This window comes from Ovis aries, chromosome 4 (assembly GCF_016772045.2).
Source record: "Ovis aries strain OAR_USU_Benz2616 breed Rambouillet chromosome 4, ARS-UI_Ramb_v3.0, whole genome shotgun sequence".
NCBI lineage: Eukaryota > Metazoa > Chordata > Mammalia > Artiodactyla > Bovidae > Ovis > Ovis aries.
Window position 1 is genome coordinate 58,571,179 of NC_056057.1, and position 20,203 is coordinate 58,591,381.

General features: G+C 35.4%; 1 protein-coding gene across 10 annotated transcripts in view; it reads left to right on the forward strand.

Annotated features, from left to right (window-relative positions):
* IMMP2L (inner mitochondrial membrane peptidase subunit 2) overlaps positions 1–20,203 on the forward strand; it is a 958,934-nt gene that overhangs the window by 218,468 nt on the left and 720,263 nt on the right. Inside the window, exon 5 of one of the 10 annotated variants that reach the window (XM_060414760.1) lies at positions 1–20,203. This exon is cut by the window's left edge and continues 74,212 nt beyond it; it is cut by the window's right edge and continues 43,333 nt beyond it. The exons of the other annotated variants lie outside the window; for them this stretch is intronic. The gene's annotated coding sequence lies outside the window, so the exon portion shown is untranslated. 10 annotated transcript variants of the gene reach the window in all.

Here is a 20,203-nt window from a genome sequence, read left to right on the forward strand (position 1 = left end):
TGTAGGTAGAATGAGGAGGATGGGCTAGACAGTTGAACTCTTTTCATATTTTTATTTAAAATGTTTACAGTCATAGCAAAACAAAATGTGGTTAAAAGGAAGAGCATGTGTTTTCTTGCACAGTTTGCTTCTGTTCTTAGTCATGCATAACTTCCACACATTTCTGCTATTCTAAGCTAATGTCATTGTGGCCCACAGGTCATCATCTCTGCCACTGTGCATTTGATTGCAAAACCTTCTCCTCTACCTTAGTTGAGGGCTTGCCTGCTCCATGAGGTGCTTTTACTGTGCTTCTGCTCTTGACTTCTTCCATTTTCTCACCTTGTTCTATTTTACCTACTTGCCATTTGGTTTTGCCATTTCTCTGATCACAACTAGGTCACACTAGATTTGACTAATTTGAAATCAGATTTGCCTTTTCTCTGATCATAACTAGGTCATACTAGATATGACTAATTTAAGATCAGATTGGTGCTTTCTGCTGAATAGTTAATTCATTTCCATTCATCTGTTTATCTGTCCGTCTATCTACCCATCTATCTTAAATAAACTTTTAAGACCTTCATTTAGATAGTGCAGAGTATGTGCTAGGAGGTAGGGAAAACAGGAATAAATTAATAATAGAGGATGGTTATATTAATTACTTTTATTGTTCATGTATTCATGCTCAGTGGCTATATTCTTTCCAACTCTTTGTGACCCCATAGCCTGCCAGGCTCCTCTGTCTATGGGATTTTCCAGGCAAGAATACTGGAGTGGGTATTAGCTATTCCTAAATAGTTGTTTTGTATCTTTAAATAACATCAAAAGATTGACAAGTCAATGTTTATTTACATTTCTAAGTTAAAATGAACTATTTAATATCTTGCATTTCTCTTTATGATCCCTTGCTTAAAAAGAACCTATTTCACTTGACTGACAACTGCTGATCCTTGTTGTAGTATTTGGCACTTTAATCCTAATATAAAAATCTTAACTGAATAAAGAAAGTACTGCAAAATTTCTGAAGCCTGAATATCCAAACTTAAATAATACTGGAGTGGGTAACCTTTCTCTTCTCCAGGGGATCGTCCCAACCCAGGGATCGAGCCCAGGTCTCCAGCATTGTAGGTGGATTCTTAGCTGAGCCACAAGGGAAGCAATAAGCATATAGTCTTGCTTTTGAATAACTTCACGAAAATTTTAAAATGGAGTTGAAGCAAGATTGGAACAATGAAAATTAAACATTTATGATACTTGCTGATCTGTTTTTGGCACCATTCTCAGTTATTTGGTCTAACTCATCAGATCTAATATCTGCAGGGCCACTTTACCATATTCAGTATAAATGACATGAAAACATGAAGAAATCTACTTTTGAGAAAGACAGATATATCAGTTGCGCAAACATGAATTTGCTTTATATGTTAATAAAATTAGGTTAATGTATGGATCTGCTAAAAATTTTAAAATAAATATCCTTTTTTTCCCCCCATAGGGTAAGTGATAAAATAACTTTTATTGGACTAGAGTGAGAAATTAGTTAGTCAGGTGGAACCAAATAAGAATGTGTGGATATTAAAAAAAAACTAATTAGAAATTGTAGAAATGAAAAATGTTGTCACTAAAAGTAAAATACCATTAGAGATAGGATAAAGTTTTTAGACAATTTACTGTTAGAATTTTTGAACTGGAAGATATTATTGTGGAATCCATACCAAAATCTAAGATAGATTACAAAAATAGGAAAGCACAAAGGAAAGTATAAAAACACTGAGACTAAAGAATATGTTGAAAAGTGTCATTATAACCAAAAGTATCTGAAATATTCTAATCATACACAATATCTTTAATTTACTGTAGTCTTTTAAAAAAATAACTTAGGATATTGTACAAGTATGCATGAAACCGTTCTTGACATAAATATTCAAACATCAGGTGAGAATATATTGAATTAAAAAGTACAAGTACCTCTTTCCTCTTTTTACTCACATACAGTTCCTTTCCCATAGGAAACCATTATCCATTTGCTGCGTATTATTCCAGACCTTTATTCCTTTATTTATATGAAAATTTGCAAGTATGATTGTTTAGAATAAGAGAAAGTTAGATGTGGAAGTTAAATGGTATGTAGATTTTTTATTTTGGTGGGCATTGGCTCTGTTGCCCTCTAGTAAAGTTGTTTAATTTTACATTTTCACCAACATTTTACGAGAATGATTCTTTTTCCATATTCTCACTAATAACAGATATTGTAAAAATCTTCAGTTTGTAATTTCATGGCAAGAGTATCTTGATTTTATTTGTATTTCTTAAATTATTTGTGATGTTGGACATTTTTTAAATTTGTTTTTGTTTTAGTTGATATTGATAATCTCTGCCTGTTTTTATTTGAGTTGTTGTATATAATAAATATTAATCTTTATCTGTTACATCTGCTCTAATGTTTTCTTCCTGTCCATTTGCCATTTAGCTTGGTGTTTTCTACTCTATAGATATTTTGCCTTTTCTTGCTGTCATTGGGTTTTTAGAACTCCCCTGGGTTATATCACAATTTAGATATTTATCCTTATTTATCCTTAAAATTGTTCTTACATAAGAATGTATATCATTTTATCAAATGTTTTAAGTATTTAAGATAGCCATTAAAGAGAGAAGGTAAGGGAAGCTAAAATGCTGCTCTACTTGTCTACTTTTTCTGTAAGAAGGCCATTCTTGTCTCCCTTACTTCTTGTACAAGTGTTAAAAGCTTAAATACCAGAAGAGCATTAGTAACTGTGAATCTCTGCTGAGCTCATAGGAGTTGGCTGATAACCTGCTCCTGCCACAGGGTGAAAGGCCAAGGAAAGCTGCTTGTCAGAGGTCTGTATAGGATGATTAAAAATACAAGAGGGATGTGACTGCAGACAGAAGTGTGTCTCAAAATTTGGTTTCTGTAGGAACCTGACCTATTTTATCTGAAACTGACCAACTTTTTTCTTCTGTCTTTCTGTATATTAAGAGATGATGAAAAAGAGGGAATAGAATAAAAAATGAAGCAAAATGGAGTAAATAAATGAATTATGAAAAATCAGACCTGTCTAGTAGTCTGGTATCTCTGACACTAGGCCATATATTAATACCTTCAGGGAGTTCAATTCCCAGGAACTCTTTTGCCTTATTAGGACCAAAGAGAAAGAACAACGAGAACCTGCAATGTCTTTCTGTAGTTTTACATGTATGAATCACCATGTTATATAAAATTTTATTTCAAACACCTTTATGAGCTGATATTTTAATACATATATATCACATGAATCTTTAAAAGTGGAAAGCTTTTTTCTGACTGAGTCAGAGGTGGAACAGAAAAAGAGAGAGATGGAGAGTGTTAGAGACTTGGGCTGCCATTTCTGGCTCTGGAGATAATTCATTTGTTTTTGTACTTTCAGTTTCATTGAAAGGGATGTTTAAGGCTATGAGTTTTCCTCTGACCAGTCCTGTGAAAATATCTGATATGTAGGGTTTTCATGATCATTTTTAAAAGACAGTTTTTTGTTGGTATTTGCCCTTTTATCCAAAAATGGCTTAAATTTTTTTTTTTTAATGCCCCGTTAGGAGAGGCCTTCCACAGATCTGCTTAGATGATTTCTAGTTTTGTTTCACTGAAACAAGGGTGGTGTTTATATCTGTTTTATAGAACTTACTGATACTTTCCTTGTGACCTAATACATGATTCATTTTGTGATGTTTCATATAGAGAAAGGTTTATTTTCCATTTTCCAGATGTAAAATTTAATATATATAGGATCTTTCTTACTAATTATATTTTCAGGGTTAAAATTATTTTCAATTTTTAGTCTACCTCATCTATCAGCAGCGTGTTAAAGTCTCTTACTGGTTTTGCTCTAGCTATGCCTTTGGCATCTCTGAGTTCTTTATTTTTGTTTAAGTAGTCACATTTGTAATTTTGCCTTTATTCTCAACTTAAAATTTTAACTTTTTCATGTCTGGTTTGTCAGCTTTTAGTGGTATACCTACCTGTTTCCTATGCAACAAGCTTGTTCTACTTTATTCTTTCCCTTTCTTTCTTATCCCATTGTTTTATCAGCATTCTTTCTACTGTGTGAGAACATTCATTATATAATATACTGTGTATATCATGTAGCGTATTATTTCCTGTGTTTAACCTGTCTTTGTGTCTCATGTCTACAAATAAATACGTAAATGCACACTGTTAACTTTTAACTTAACTTCCCCAGTAATTGCTTAGTTGGGTGAAGTTCATCTTTTAACAGATTTCTCAAGGCCTTATAGACATGGAATTCCTTGAACTATTCCATGTTTAAAGCAGTTTTTTCTGTAGGTTTGATACTCAAAGGTAGATTAGCTGGATGTAAATCTTTAGGCGGAGAAGGCAATGGCACCCCACTCCAGTCCTCTTGCCTGGAAAATCCCATGGATGGAGGAGCCTGGTAGGCTGTAGTCCATGGGGTCACTAAGAGTCGGGCATGACTGAGCGACTTCACTTTCACTTTTCACTTTCATGCATTGGAGAAGGAAGTGGCAACCCACTCCAGTGTTCTTGCCTGGAGAATCTCAGGGATGGGGGAGCCAGGTGGGCTGCCGTCTCTGGGGTCGCACAGAGTCGGACACGACTGAAGCGACTTAGCAGCAGCAGCAGCAGCAGCAGCAGCAGCAACAAATCTTTAGGGTCAACTTTACTTCCTGGAGTTTTGTGAAAAAGCTATCAGTACTTTGCTTTGAGTTTTATATTTGATAAACTTTGCTAGTTTAATTCTCTTTTCTTTTCTTTGTACATTATTATAGGTAATTTTTTTTGGGGGGGCTGGATACCCTGATAATTTTTTCCTTTTAATATTTACTAGTTTTACTAGGAGTTGATCATTGAAAGTCTTTTTTCCGTGATGCCAAGTGGTCTTTTTCAGTGTATAGATTCAGCTCTTTCATAATGAATACCTTATTTAAGTAGTATTTCAAATGTTATTTCTATACCATTCTCTGTTCTATTAAAATATTCTTTAGAAATTTGATTTCCATGTAAATTGAATTTCCTTTTGCCCGTCTTCTATTTCAACCACTGTGTTTGTGACCCTTTGTATTTTTGTGTCAATTTCATTTTATTCACTTATACATTGCTATTTTTGTACTATCTCTTGTTATATTTTTGTATTATATTTTGTATTATATATTTTGTATATATCTTATACTATCTCTTGTTATATTTTCTTTGAAATCTTTTTGTTTAGTATTTTGTAATTTAGTCTTCACTGTGGTATGATGATCTCCTTTTTCTGAGTTCAATCAATTTTCATTTCTTTTTCTGATCATGCATTTCCTCTTAGTTTTACATTTATTTTGCATCTACCTAATGTCAGTTGGAGGATATTTAATCTTTGAGTGTTACATTACAGTTTCCCTTTGCTTTGAAAAATTTTGGGAGTGGGGTAGAATTTTCATCAGATGCATTGTTTGGGTTATCAGTCTCCACTTTATTTTTATAGAGTGTTTTGTTGCTCTCTGTCTGGTTTTTCAGTGTGTTAGGGTGGTTATGATGTTCCTAATTGAAATGCACTCTATTCTATCACTGCAGGCAAAGTATTGCTTTTTTCCTGGATGGCATGGCTTAGGAATTATCATGTGTCCTTTGATTTTTAAATTTTCTTTTGCTTATGGGATGCTAAATATTTCCTCTTATTTCTTTATTTCTCTGTGTATAGTTTCCTAAGAAGCTGTCTTCTCTCTCCAACATGAAAGCTTGCTGAGATTGCCTTGTCATCTCCAATGTATCTTTTCCAGTCCCTTCTCTATTCAGTGCTCATATCGAACTGTTGACTTTTCACAATTTTTACATATCTGATTGGCTTTTTGGAAGTGGTTGTAAATCACATTCAGATCTGCCATTAGTCCCCTCTTCTTTCTCTATAAATTCTCTTGAACTACTCTTGGTCTCTGTGAAAGCTAGTGGCAAGAGCTCCAGTGAGAGCATGCTCTAATTTAATGTTTACATTTATACTTACAAGTAATTTAAAGTTGACAAATTTCTGTTTTCCAGCTATGCTAAGTCATGAGTTTCTATAATTTAATTTGTTCCTCCTGATTTTTGGTTTTTGTTTGCTGTTTCTAGGGTATGTTGAGACTTTGAGATTTACACCACTCCCTTTGTTTTGGCTACCCAGAATCTTCTGTATCCATTGATTTCAGACAACATCCTATAGTAACTAAGATTTTTGAAAATTTGCTTAGTATGAAATTCAAATGTTGAATATATGACAGTTTTCCAAAAGAAGAGAAGATATTTTAAATAATTAAATTTATATATGGTAAGTTTTATCAGGCATGTAGTCTGAGCAGGTTAGAAAAGAGTGGGTTCTGAGGTCTTACCAAAGTCTTATTAATATAAAAATCAATGGCTTTTTATCTCTCTGTTATTAATGTTTAGAGTCCCTAAAGTGTTTTGTGAGACTAAATAATAAACAATGGTTTTCTTTTGAAGTGTGATGCATCATTCACTGCTGATTCTTTTTGCTAAAATTATCTGAGACAACTATGTATGTTTAGCAAGTCCAAGGACATGTTGAGATTTCATGTGGAATAGTTACGTGGGAATATGCTGAAGCAATTACTCTGCTGTTTAATGACAAGTAATTATCCACATCACTTCCCAAGCTATACATCTCTCTCTTGCCCTTCAGCATTATGAACATCTCACCCATTGGTGTGCACATTTATGCTGCACGGTATCCATCTGTTACCTACTCTAAGACGTAACACACCCCTAATTAATATAGCTAAATCTTGCTTCACTGGGGCTTGTAAATCTGAAGCATTACTTATTCTGATGGCCAATTTTTTTTGTATTATTTAGACTTTGTAGTACTTTAAGAATCTGTGGCCTCTGAAATGTTTTCTACCAATAACAAAGCAAGAAAGGATAATACTTTTTCTACTAGGGAAAGCTGAATTATCTTGTAAATGCATTTCTAATTATCATTTGTGGGCATCTTTTCATTTTTAGCTATCATGGTTTTCATTATATCATGTCATAATTGGTGTAATATAGTTTAAAATTTTCTGATATTGCATCAATTTTTGAAGTATCTTTAGTATTCCTTTGTAACCTGCAGCTGAATTGAAAAGAACCCCAGTTGTATTGACAATTTTCAAACTAACTTTTAAGAGCTTATAGGAGAATATTCTGAGAGAGCTTTCACTGGTGCTCTTTTTAAAACTAATACACGTTTTCTGAGTAAGATTGGATCATTGTACTTTCATTAGTTCTAATATGACTGAGAAGTCATGAAGTGGCTACCATAGTTATCTTTTATATTCTCTAGCTCAGCAGTGAAAAGATGGGAAAAATATTGAGCAGTTCTTGTGCTTCATGGTGCTTTATTTCTATGTTTATTTTCATATAGCATATATTACTATATTTACCTCTCCTCTCGAAACAGGTGATCATATATGCAGTTAAATCCCTCTTCACACTGAGATCAGGAGAGTTTCATATATAGACACCTGGAGAGTTCAGAATTTTTCACATTACACACTGTGTGTTTCTGCTTCCATTTCAGACATCAGGCAATTTGTGGTTCTCTCCTTCTACCTCTGCATTTATCTTGTGTAAACCAGAGGATTTTATGATAGCATTTAAGTTATTAAGATACTGTAGGACTGCTTTCTAGCTTCTAACTTACCTCTGAAAATAGTTTAAGATTTTACTCTTTTATTCAGAAACAGTGCCTTGATAAGCTAAGTTTTCCCATATGTGTTTAGCTTTTGTTTATTCACCCGTTGGAATATGAGGTTTGGAATAGATAATTTTAGATCATGTCCATAATAAGTTTTATATGGGATAGGAAATACATTGCAGAAAGGTAAATTTTAAGCTGTAATGTTATAGTGAACCCAAATGCTTACCTGATTAGTCAGCTGATTAAGCAGGATTAAAGAATTGCAAATTAACAATAAAAGTATGGAGGCCACCTTTAAAATTTTTCCTAAGTTGTTTTCCTTGATAAGACAATTATCTGTAGATGTCTATTTATAATTTAATATTATTTTGACTTTGGTATTTAGAGTTTTTTGTTGTTGTTCAGTTGCTAAGTCATGTCCGACTCTTTCGGACACCATGGACATCAGCATGCCAGGCTTCCATGTCCTCTCCAATCTCCCAGAGCTTGCTCAAACTCATGTCCATTGAATCAGTGATGCCATCCAACCATTTCGTCCTCTGTCGTTCCCTTCTCCTTCTGCCTTCAATCTTTCCAAGAATCTGGGCCTTTTCTAATGAGTCAGTTCTTTGCATCAGGTGGCCAAAGTATTGGAGCTTCAGCTTCAGGATCAGTCCTTCCAGTGAATATTCAGGATTGATTTCCTTCAGGATCGACAGGTCTGATCTTCTTGCAGTCCAAGGGACTCTCAAGAGTCTTCTCCAACACCATAGTTCAAAAGCATCAATTCTTCAGCACTCAGCCTTCTTTATGGTCCAACTCTCACATCCATACATGATTACTGGAAAAACCATAGCTTTGACTAAATGGACCTTAATTGGGAAAATAACGTCACTACTTTTTAATATGCTGTCTAGGTTTATCATAGCTTTTCTTCCAAGGGGCAAGTGTCTTTTAATTTCATGGCTGCATTCACCATCTGCAGTGATTTTGGAGCCCAAGAAAAGAGTCTGTCACTGTTTCCATTGTTTCCCCATCTATTTGCCGTGAAGTGATGGGACTGGATGCCATGATCATGTTATTTAGAGTTAATATTAATTAATTTAAACATTTATACTAGTCCTCTCCACACATTCCCAAGGTAATGATTTTTATCATTTTCAGAACTCTAATTATTATTAATATTACTCTTCCTATTAATCTTGGTTTTCAGTAGAGCAATTTGGGATTAGACATTTGAAGACCAATACTTAACATATTCATACTTACAGAAAAGATTAAAGCTATTCTCCTATATACCTCTTCACGTTTAAGAAAATTAGCAGTCATTTGTGATGTCATTTTGATATCCAGTACACAATTTCCTCCCCTAAATTTTTTGGATAGTTCCACCCCAACCCCGCCCCAGTACTGAGACCACTGAAAGTTTACAAGGTTGTTATGTCTTATACATCTTCGTAAATCTAGTTTTTTCTGTTTGTATCTGTGACTATGATAAAGAAAATGACTCTCTTGTAGTGAATATTCTTCCTCTTAAAAAAAAAAAAAGTAAGTTGGAAGTGTTTGCCACAAAATCGTAGTGATGTATAATGCTGAAGCCCTTGTTAGATTCCTGTATTGATGGAAGTGGAATCTAGCTTGGAGAGATGGTGTCATTTGGCTTCTTTATTTCTCTTCCTTTACACTTTGCCCTTTGACTTCTGCTATTTCATATTCATGAAGCAGAGATATTATTGGAAATTAAATACGGCTATGAGAATTTCTTTATTTTGCAGTAGAGAAGACAGTGGAAAACTGAACCATCTTGGAACCTTTCTTTCTGGAGGGAGATTACATATTACAATTTTGGAACTATTGTAACTTTGTCTAAAATGAAGAGCTATTTTATTACTTACCTTTGGTCTTCATTAAAATATTTTCTGTGGTTTTGAAAAATTTTTTAAACTTTCATTAAATTTAACAGTTGTTGGATAAGTACTCTTTTTTATAGTCTCACTATTAAATATTAATTCATATTCTTAATTGAGGGGTGATGATGGACCATGAAAGCTGCTCAGTCATGTCTGACTCTTTGCGACCCCATGGACTGTACAGTCCGTGGATTTCTCCTGACCAGAATACTGGAGTGGGTAGCCAGTACATTCTCCAGGGGATCTTTCCAACCCAGGGATCGAACCCAGGTCTCCTGCATTTCAGGGGAATTCTTTACCAGTTGAGCCACAAGGGAAGCCCAATGATGGACTAATTGCTTTTAAAATATCTAATACGTGAAAAACTCTTTAGGTATAATTTTCTTCATATTTGTATAAATCTGAATGAAAGAAGTGAGGAGATAAGACATTTACTCTGATTTGCTTTGGGAGATTTTATGAAATATAATTTTGAAAAACAGTACTGTATATAATTTAAGCACAGCATGTCACACTGTATGTGACTTCAAGCAATAATGAATTATAAATAGCAATTGTTGCTCACAATTCAATTATAGGACAAACTACATTATAGCTTAAATTCAAATTCCAGTAGATTATTACTACAGTAAAATTTTACAAGGAGTTCAACCTTTATAATAAAGAAATGCAAATGAATCAACTGTGATATGCTATTTTGACCTACCACATTGACAGTGCTGAACAGTAGTATCTAGTATGAGCAGGGGTTCAAGAGAATAGAAATTATATCCTTGTAGTGGGGATGTAAGATTATTCAGTCTTTTTAGAAGGGATTAGATAATATGCATTAAGATTAACAGCCTTTGATCCAGTAATTCCACCTCAAGGAATTTTTTCTAGGGAAGTAATCAGAGAGCTAGAAAACTAATTACATGAAGTGTTTTATTACAGAAGGATTCCTAATACTAAAATATTAAAACAAAAACATAAACACCAAAAAAATCATAGAATGGTTAAAAATGTTTTGGTAGGTACAAATGCTTAACAGTGTATATTTATTTAAAATGATGTTGGAATTTATTCACTGGTAAAATAAATTATGGTAAATTGGAAGGAAAGTTATGACCAACCTAGATAGCGTATTAAAAAGCAGAGACATTACTTTGCCAACGAAGGTCTGTCTAGTCAAGGCTATGGTTTTTCCAGTGGTCATGTATGGATGTGAGAGTTGGACTGTGAAGAAAGCTGAATGCCAAAGAATTGATACTTTTGAGCTGTGGTGTTGGAGAAGACTCTTGAGAGTCCCTTGGACTGCAAGGAGATCCAAACAGTCCATTCTAAACAAAATCAGTCCTGGGTGTTCATTGGAAGGACTGATGCTGAAGCTGAAACTCCAATACTTTGGCCACCTCATGCGAAGAGTTGACTCATTGGAAAAGATTCTGATGCTGGGAGGGATTGGGGGCAGGAGGAGAAGGGGGCGACCGAGGATGAGATGGCTGGATGGCATCACTGACTGGATGGATGTGAGTCTGAACTCCGGGAGTTGGTGATGGACAGGGAGGCCTGGCGTGTTGTGATTCATGGGGTCTCAAAGAGTCAGACACGACTCAACAACTGAACTGAACTGATAATAATATTAAAAAGTAGAATGTGAATTATAGTTGTTTTGCTTTCTTTGATATTTGTAGCTTTTTTTAAAGTGTATCTATTTCCATACAAGACTACAGAAGTGAAGTATACCAAAATGTTAAGAATTACTATTTATAATTTTAAGATAATAGATTTTTTAATGGTCCTATTTTACATTCCTGAATCTAAAGTAACTGGTGTTCCTTTAAAAGTAAATAGATATTTATTTAAAAAAACCTTATAATTAGCTCAAGTAATATATATCTATAAATATGCATGTAAATTATTTTATGACTAAAATCTCAGATTACTATTTTTTCCTTTTGACTAAGCTATTGTTGAATTTTATGCTAATAAAGTAATATTCACCAAATATTGCATTCTTTATGGATAGCATTTGCAAAACTCCTATTTAGAGAACACAATTATGTCAGTGAATTGAAATTAATGAAATGACATCCCACACTGGCACCATAATTTGCATATTAATTTCAATTAATGCTTTCATTTATATGACAGGATTATTCTAGACACATTTGATTTAAAAAGAAAAAAGATGGTTAAGCAATCAAATGCTGAGCAGTTGTTCCAGTAGATTCATAGTATTCCAAAAATATCTTTAATATGTTATTTTTTGGTACTTCAACTTTGGCTTATTTACTTTTTATTGCTTTTCCGAAGTACAAGTACATTTTGTTAATAAACAGGTCATTGTTGATGCTGAGTATTCTTTTTAATAATAAACATATGCCCTGGCCCCCTCTCCCTCCTGCCACTCCAAATACACATAACACTCTGTCAACCACTGATCTAGTCCCTGTATCTTTGAGGCTGTTTTCATTCTCTGTTTAGTTTTTTAGATTCTGCATATAAGTAATAACATACAGTATTTGTGTTACTCTAATTTATTTCACTTAGCATAATCCCATCAAGGTCCATTATGTTTGTCATAAATGGCAGGATTTCATTTTTTTTATGGCTGAATGGTATTCTGTGTGTATATGTATTAATACCACATCTTTAGCCATGTTGGAGACGGAAACGGCAACCTACTCCAGTACTCTTGCCTAGAAAATCCCATGGACGGAGGAGCTTGGTGTAGGCTACTGTCCATGGGGTCGCAGAGAGTCGGGCATGACTGAGTGACTTCACTTTCACTTTCACTTTTATCCAGGTATCCACTGATGGACATTAGATTATCTTTATAAATGTTTTGTAAATGATGTGGCAGTAAGCATGGGGTACATATATCTTTTTGAATTAGTGCTTTCATTTTATTTGAATAAATCCCCAGAAGTAGAAATGCTGGGTCATCTAGAAGTTCTATTATTAATATTTTGAGGAATTTTCACACTGGTTTTCATAGTGGCTGCAGTAAGTTATATCCCACCAACAACACACAAGGGTTCCCTTTAATTCATATCTTCAACACATTATTTCTTGTCCGTTTGATAGTAGCCATTTTATGATGGTGTGAGGTGCTATGTTAAAGGTGGTTTTGATGTGCATTTCCCTGATGACTAGTGACGTTGAGCACCTTTTCATGGGCCTGTTGGCCAGCTGTGTGGCTTTTTGGGGAAAAAAAAGTTTAATCACACCCTCTGCCACTTTTTTTTTCCTATTGTGTAGTATGATTTTTCTATATATTTTGGGTATTAACTGTGTATCAGATATATGATTTGCAGATATTTTCTCCCAAGTCAGTAGGTTGCTTTCATTTTGTTGATGGAATTTTCCTTTGCTGCACAGAATCCTTTTAGTGTGGTATCCCAGTTGTCTATTTATGCTTTTGTTGATTTTGGTTTTGGAGTCAGATTAAAATAATCATCAAGACTGCTGTCATGAAGTTTACCACCTATGCTTTCTTCTAGAAGTTTTATGGTTTCAGGTCCTACATTCAAGTCATTAAGCCATGTTGAGTTGCATTTTTTTATATGGTATAGGATGGTGGTCTAGTTTCATTCTTTTGCAAATGGCTGTCCAATTTACCCAATACCATTTATTGTGACCGTCCTTTTCCCATTGAATATTTTTGCATCTTGAAATTACTTGATCTTACATGTGTGGGTTTATTTCGGGGCTCTCTGTTTTCTGCTTTCTTTCTTTCTTTCTTTCTTTTTTTAAATCCATGTGTCTGTTAACAAGAATCAGCTGCTTGATAAGTTTTATAGTTTTTCTATTTATTAAAATTAATTGATTTTTTGTTGAAGGATAATTGCTCTACAGAATTTTGTTGTTTTCTGTCAAAACTCAACATAAATCAGCCATAGGTATACATATATCCCCTCCGTTTTGAATCTCCCTCCCATCTCCCTCCCATCCCACCCCTCTAGGTTTATATAGAGCCCCTGTTTGAGTTTCTTGAGCCATACAGCAAATTCCTGTTGGCTATCTATTTTACATATGATAATGTAAGTTTCCATGTTACTCTTTCCATACATCTCACCCTCTCCTCTGCTCTCCCCATGCCCATAAGTCTATTTTCTATGTCTGTTTCTCCATTGCTGCCCTGTAAATAAATTCTTTGGTACCATTTTTCTAGATTCCATACATATGCATTAGAATATGATATATATTTTTCTCTTTCTGACTTATTTCACTCTGTAAAATAGGTTCTAGGTTCTAGGTTCATCCATCTCATCAGAACTGACTCAAATGTGTTTGTTTTTATGGCTGAGTAATATTCCATTGTGTATATGTACCACAACTTCTTCATTCATTCATCTTTCCATGGACATCTAGGGTGCCTCCGTGTTCTAGTTATTGTAAATAGTCCTGCAGTGGACAATGGGATACGTGTGTCTTCTTCAATTTTGGTTTCCTCAGGGTATATACCTAGGAGTGGGATTGCTGGGTCATGTGGTGATTTTATCCCTAGTTTTTAAAGGAATCTCCATACCATCTTCCATAGTGGCTGTATCAATTTGCATTCCCACCAACAGTGCAAGAGTGTTCCCTTTTCCCCATACCCTCTCCAGCATTTTTTGTTTGTAGACTGTTTGATGAGGGCCATTCTAACTGGTGTGAGGTGATATCTCATTGTAGTTTTGATTTGCATTTCTCCAATAATGAGCTATGTTGAGCATCTTTTCTTGTGTTTGTTAGCCATTTGTATATCTTCTTTGAAGAAATGTCTGTTTAGATCTTTTTGTCACTTTTTGATTGGGTTGTTTGTTTTTCTGGTATTGAGTTGTATGAGCTGCTTATATATTTGGAAATTAATCTTTTGTCAGTTGTTTCATTTGCTATTATTTTCTCCCATTCTGAGGCTTGTGCTTTCACCTTGCTTATAGTTTCCTTTGCTGTGCAAAAGCTTCTAAGTTTAATCAGGTCCCACTTGTATACTTTTGTTTTGATTTCCGTTACTCTAGGAGGTGGGTCCTAGAGGATCTGGATTTGATTTATGTCATTGAGTGTTCTGCCTATGTTTTCCTCTAAGAGTTTTATAGTGTCTGGTCTTACATTTAATTCTTTAATCCATTTTTAATTTATCTTTGTCAATGATGTTAGGAAGTGTTCTAATTTCATTCTTTTAGATGTAGATGTCCAGTTTTCCCAGCACCATTTATTGAAGAGGCTCTCTTTGCTCCATTGTATATTCTTGCCTCCTTTGTCAAATATAAAGTACCCATAGGTGCATAGGTTTATTTCTGGGCTTTCTATCTTGTTCCATTGGTCTATATTTTTGTTTTTGTGCCAATACCATACTGTCTTGATGACTATGGCTTTATTGTAGAATCTGAAGTCAGGAAGGTTGATTCCTCCATCTCTGTTCTTCTCCCCAAGACTGCTTTGGCTATTTGGGGTCTTTTGTGTTTCCATATGCATTGTGAAATTTTTTGTTCTAGTTCTGTGAAAAATGTCATTGCTAATTTGATTGGGATCACATTGAATCTGTAGATTGTGTTTGGTGGTATAGTCATTTTCACAGTATTGATTCTTCCTACCCAAGAACATGGAATATCTCTATCTGTTTATGTCATCTTTGATTTTTCATTATTTTCTTATAATTTTCTGTGTACAGTTCTTTTGTCTCCTTAGGTAAGTTTATTCCTAGATATTTAATTCTTTTTGTTGCAATTGTGTAGTCAGAGAAGATGCTTGATATGATTTCAATTTTCTTAAATTCACTGAGGTTTGACTTGTGACTAAGATGTGGTCTATCCTGGAGAATGTTCCATGTGCATTTTAGAAGTGTATTCTTTCTTTGGATGGAATGTCCTGAAGATATCAATAAATTCATCTCATCTAATGTATCATTTAAGACTTGTGTTTCCTTATTAATTTTTTGTTCTGATGATCTGTCCATTGGTGTGAGCGGAGTGTTAAAGTCTCCTACTATAATTGTATTAGTGTCAATTTCTCCTTTTTTGTCTGTTAGTGTTTGTCTTATGGATTGAGATTTTCCTATGTTGGGAGCATAGATGTTTACAATTGTTATGTCTTCCCCTTGGATTGATCCTTTGATCATTATGTAGTACTCTTCCTTATCTCTTGTAATATTCTTTCAGTTCTATTTGTGTGATATGAGGATTGCTACTCCAGCTTTCTTTTGCTTCCATTTGCATGGAATATATTTTTCCATCCCTACCTTTTCAGTAAGAGAAGGCAATGGCACCCCACTCCAGTACTCTTGCCTGGAAAATCCCATGGACAGAGGAGCCTGGTAGGCTGCAGTCCATGGGATTGCTAAGACTCGGACACGACTGAATGACTTCACTTTCACTTTTCACTTTCATGCATTGGAGAAGGAAATGGCAACCTACTCCAGTGTTTTTGTCTGGAGAATCCCAGGGACAAGGGAGCCTGGTGGGCTGCTGTCTGTAGGGTTGCACAGAGTTGGACATGATTTAAGCGACTTAGCAGCAGCAGCAACAAGCAGCAGTACTTTCAGTCTATATGTATCTTTAGGTCTCAAATGGGTTTCTTATAGTCTTCATATATATGGGTCTTGTTTTTGTATCCATTCAACCAGTCTGTGTCTTTTGGTTGGAGCATTTAATCCATTTACATTTGAAGTAGTTATTGATATATATGTTCCTATTGCCATTATCTTAATTGTCTGAGGTTGATTTTGCAGTTCTTTTTTCTTCTCGTATTTCTTGACTATATAAGTCCCTTTAACATTTGTTGTAAAGCTGCTTTGGTGGTACTGAATTATCTTAACTTTTGCTTGTCTGAAAAGCTTTTTTATTTCTCCATCAATTTTGAATGAGATCTTAGCCTGGTACAGTAATCTTGGTTGTAGATTTTCCCCTTTCAGTACTTAAATATTTTGTGCCATTCCTTCTGGCCTGCAGAGTTTTTGCTGAAAGATCAGCTGTTAAGTGTATGGCGTTTCCCTTCTATGCTACTTGCTGCTTTTCCCTTGCTGCTTTTAATATTCTTCCTTTGTGTTTAGTCTTTGTTAGTTTGATTAGTATGTGTCTTGGCATGTTTCTCCTTGGGTTTATCCTGTATGGGACTCTTTGCGCCTCTTAAACTTGATTGACTATTTCCTATTCCATGTTGGGGAAATTTTCAACTATAATCTCTTCAAAAATTTTCTCATACCCTTTCTTTTTCTCTACTTCTTTTGGGACCTGTATAATTCGAATGTTGGTGGGTTTGATATTGTCCCAGAGGTCTCTGAGACTATCCTCAGTTCTTTTCATTGTTTTTACTTTATTCTGCTCTTCAGAAGGTATTTCCATCATTTTGTCTTCCATCTCACTGATTCATTTTTCTCCTTCAGATATTCTGCTACTGATTGCTTAGAGTATTTTTACTTACAATAATTGTATTCTTTGTCTCTGTATGTTTATTCTTTAAGTCTTCTAGGTCTTTGTTAATTGATTCTTGCATTCTCTCCATTTTGTTTTCAGGGTTTTGGGTCATCTTTACTATCATTATTCTGAATTATTTTTCAGGTAGTTTGCCTATTTCCTCTTTGTTTATTTGGACTTCCGTGTTTCTGGTTTGTTCCTTCATTTGTGTAGTATTTCTCAGCGTTTTCATTACTTTTTGAAAATGTTTGATGTCTCCTTTTCCCAGGCTTCAAGGTTGAATTCTTTCTTCCTTTTGATTTCTGCCCTCCAGGGAAAACTGCTAGATCATTCAGGTATGACCTAAATCAAATCCCTTATGATTATACAGTGGAAGTGAGAAATAGATTTAAGGGCCTAGATCTGATAGATAGAATGCCTGATGAACTATGGAATGAGGTTCGTGACACTGTACAGGAGACAGGGATCAAAACCATCCCCATGGAAAAGAAATGCAAAAAAGCAAAATGGCTGTCTGGGGAGGCCTTACAAATAGCTGTGGAAAGAAGAGAGGTGAAAAGCAAAGGAGAAAAGGAAAGATATAAGCATCTGAATGCAGAGTTCCAGAGAATAGCAAGAAGAGAAAAGAAAGCCTTCCTCAGCGATCAATGCAAAGAAATAGAGGAAAACAACAGAATGGGAAAGACTAGAGATCTCTTCAAGAAAATGAGAGATGCCAAGGGAACATTTCATGCAAAGATGGGCTCGATAAAGGACAGAAATGGTATGGACCTAACAGAAGCAGAAGATATTAAGAAGAGGTGGCAAGAATACACGGAAGAACTGAACAAAAAAGATCTTCATGACCCAGATAATCATGATGGTGTGATCACTCATCTAGAGCCAGACATCCTGGAATGTGAAGTCAAGTGGCTCTTGGAAAGCATTGCTGTGAACAAAGCTAGTGGAGGTGAGGGAATTCCAGTTGAGCTATTTCAAATCCTGAAAGATGATGCTGTGAAAGTGCTGCACTCAATATGCCAGCAAATTTGGAAAACTCAGCAGTGGCCACAGGACTGGAAAAGGTCAGATTTCATTCCAATTCCAAAGAAAGGCAATGGCAAAGAATGCTCAAACTATCGCACAATTGCACTCATCTCACATGCTAGTAAAGTAATGCTCAAAATTCTCCAAGCCAGGCTTCAGCAATACATGAACCGTGAACTTCCTGATGTTCAAGCTGGTTTTAGAAAAGGCAGAGGAACAAGAGATCAAATTGCCAACATCTGCTGGATCATGGAAAAAGCAAGAGAGTTCCAGAAAAACATCTACTTCTGCTTTATTGACTATGCCAAAGCCTTTGACTGTGTGGATCACAATAAACTGTGGAACATTCTGAAAGAGATGGGAATACCAGACCACCTGACCTGCCCCTTGTGAAATCTGTATGCAGGTCAGGAAGCAATAGTTAGAACTGGACATGGAACAACAGACTGGTTCCAAATAGGAAAAGGAGTACGTCAAGTCTATATATTGTCACCCTGCTTATTTAACTTCTATGCAGAGTACATCATGAGAAACTCTGGTCTGGAAGAAACACATGCTGGAATCAAGATTGCCAGGAGAAATATCAATCACCTCAGATATGCAGATGACACCACCGTTATGGCAGAAAGTGAAGAGGAACTAAAAGCCTCTTGATGAAAGTGGAGAGTGAAAAAGTTGGCCTAAAGCTCAATATTCAGAAAACTAAGATCATGGCATCCAGTCCCATCACTTCATGGGAAATAGAAGGGGAAACAGTCGAAACAGTATCAGACTTTATTTTTTTGGGCTCCAAAATCACTGCAGATGGTGAGTGCAGCCATGAAATTAAAAGACGCTTACTCCTTGGAAGAAAAGTTATGACCAACCTAGATAGCATATTCAAAAGCAGAGACATTACTTTGCCAACAAAAGTCCATCTAGTCAAGGCTATGGTTTTTCCAGTGGTCATGTATGGATGTGAGAGTTGGACTGTGAAGAAGGCTGAGCGCCGAAGAATTGATGCTTTTGAACTGTGGTGTTGGAGAAGACTCTTGAGAGTCCCTTGGACTGCAAGGAGATCCAACCAGTCCATTCTGAAGGAGATCAACCCTGGGATTTCTTTGGAAGGAATGATGCTAAAGCTGAATACTTTGGCCACCTCATGTGAAGAGTTGACTCATCGGAAAAGACTCTGATGCTGGGAGGGATTGGGGGCAGGAGGAGAAGGGGACGACAGAGGATGAGATGGCTGGATGGCATCACTGCCTCGATGGAGGTGAGTCTGAGTGTATTCCGGGAGATGGTGATTGACAGGGAGGAGTGGCGTGCTGCGATTCATGGGGTTGCAAAGAGTCGGACACGACTGAGCAACTGAACTGAACTGAAGGTTGGTCCAGTGGTTTGTTCAAGTTTCCTATATAGTGAGATTTGTGCTGAGTTTTTTTTTTTATATGTTTGTTTTTCCTTTGATGAGCAAGACTGAGTGATGTGATAATCCTGTCTGCTGCTGATTGGGTTTGTATTTTTGTTTTGTTTGTTTTTTAGATGAGGGTTGGGTGATGCCTGGTCTTGTATTCAAGTGGTTTCCTTTGTGTGAGTTCTCACTATTTGATACTCTCTATGGTTAGTTCTCTGATAGTCTAGGGTCTTGGAGTCAGTGCTTCCACTACAGAGGCTCAGGGTTTGAGCTGTGTTCAGGAGTCATGATTCTACAAGTGGTTTGTTATGGCATTAAGTGAGATTAAAACAAATACCCAAAAATGAGAAACCAAAGGTGAATCCCAGACAAATGGCAGGTGCAAAATCAGGCAAATAATCATTAAAATAATGGAATATACACATATACATATACACCCATCAGCAAAATCAAAATGGCCCAATAAAAATAGAGTAGAGTAGATTGACCTGGAGAATAAAGGAAATAAAAAATTATATTTATCATTTAAGAACAAAACTAACTAAAGCACAAACTGGTAATACTAAAGCAAGGTGCCAAGGGGGGAATAAAGCAATGAAAACAAAACTAACAAATATACTGAGAAGAAAGGAAAGAAAGAAAAGATAAAGAAAGACTAGATGTGCAAAGTTAAATAGAGGTAGATGAAGAAGATATATGTACATTAAAGATTAACTGTAAGGGGAAAGGAACCGTAGGAAATTCAAACAATTAAATAAATGTAGAAAAAATAATAATAGGTTTAAAAAAATTAAAAATTAAAATTAAAACGAGAGAAAAGAAAAAAACGGGAAGGAGAAAGAA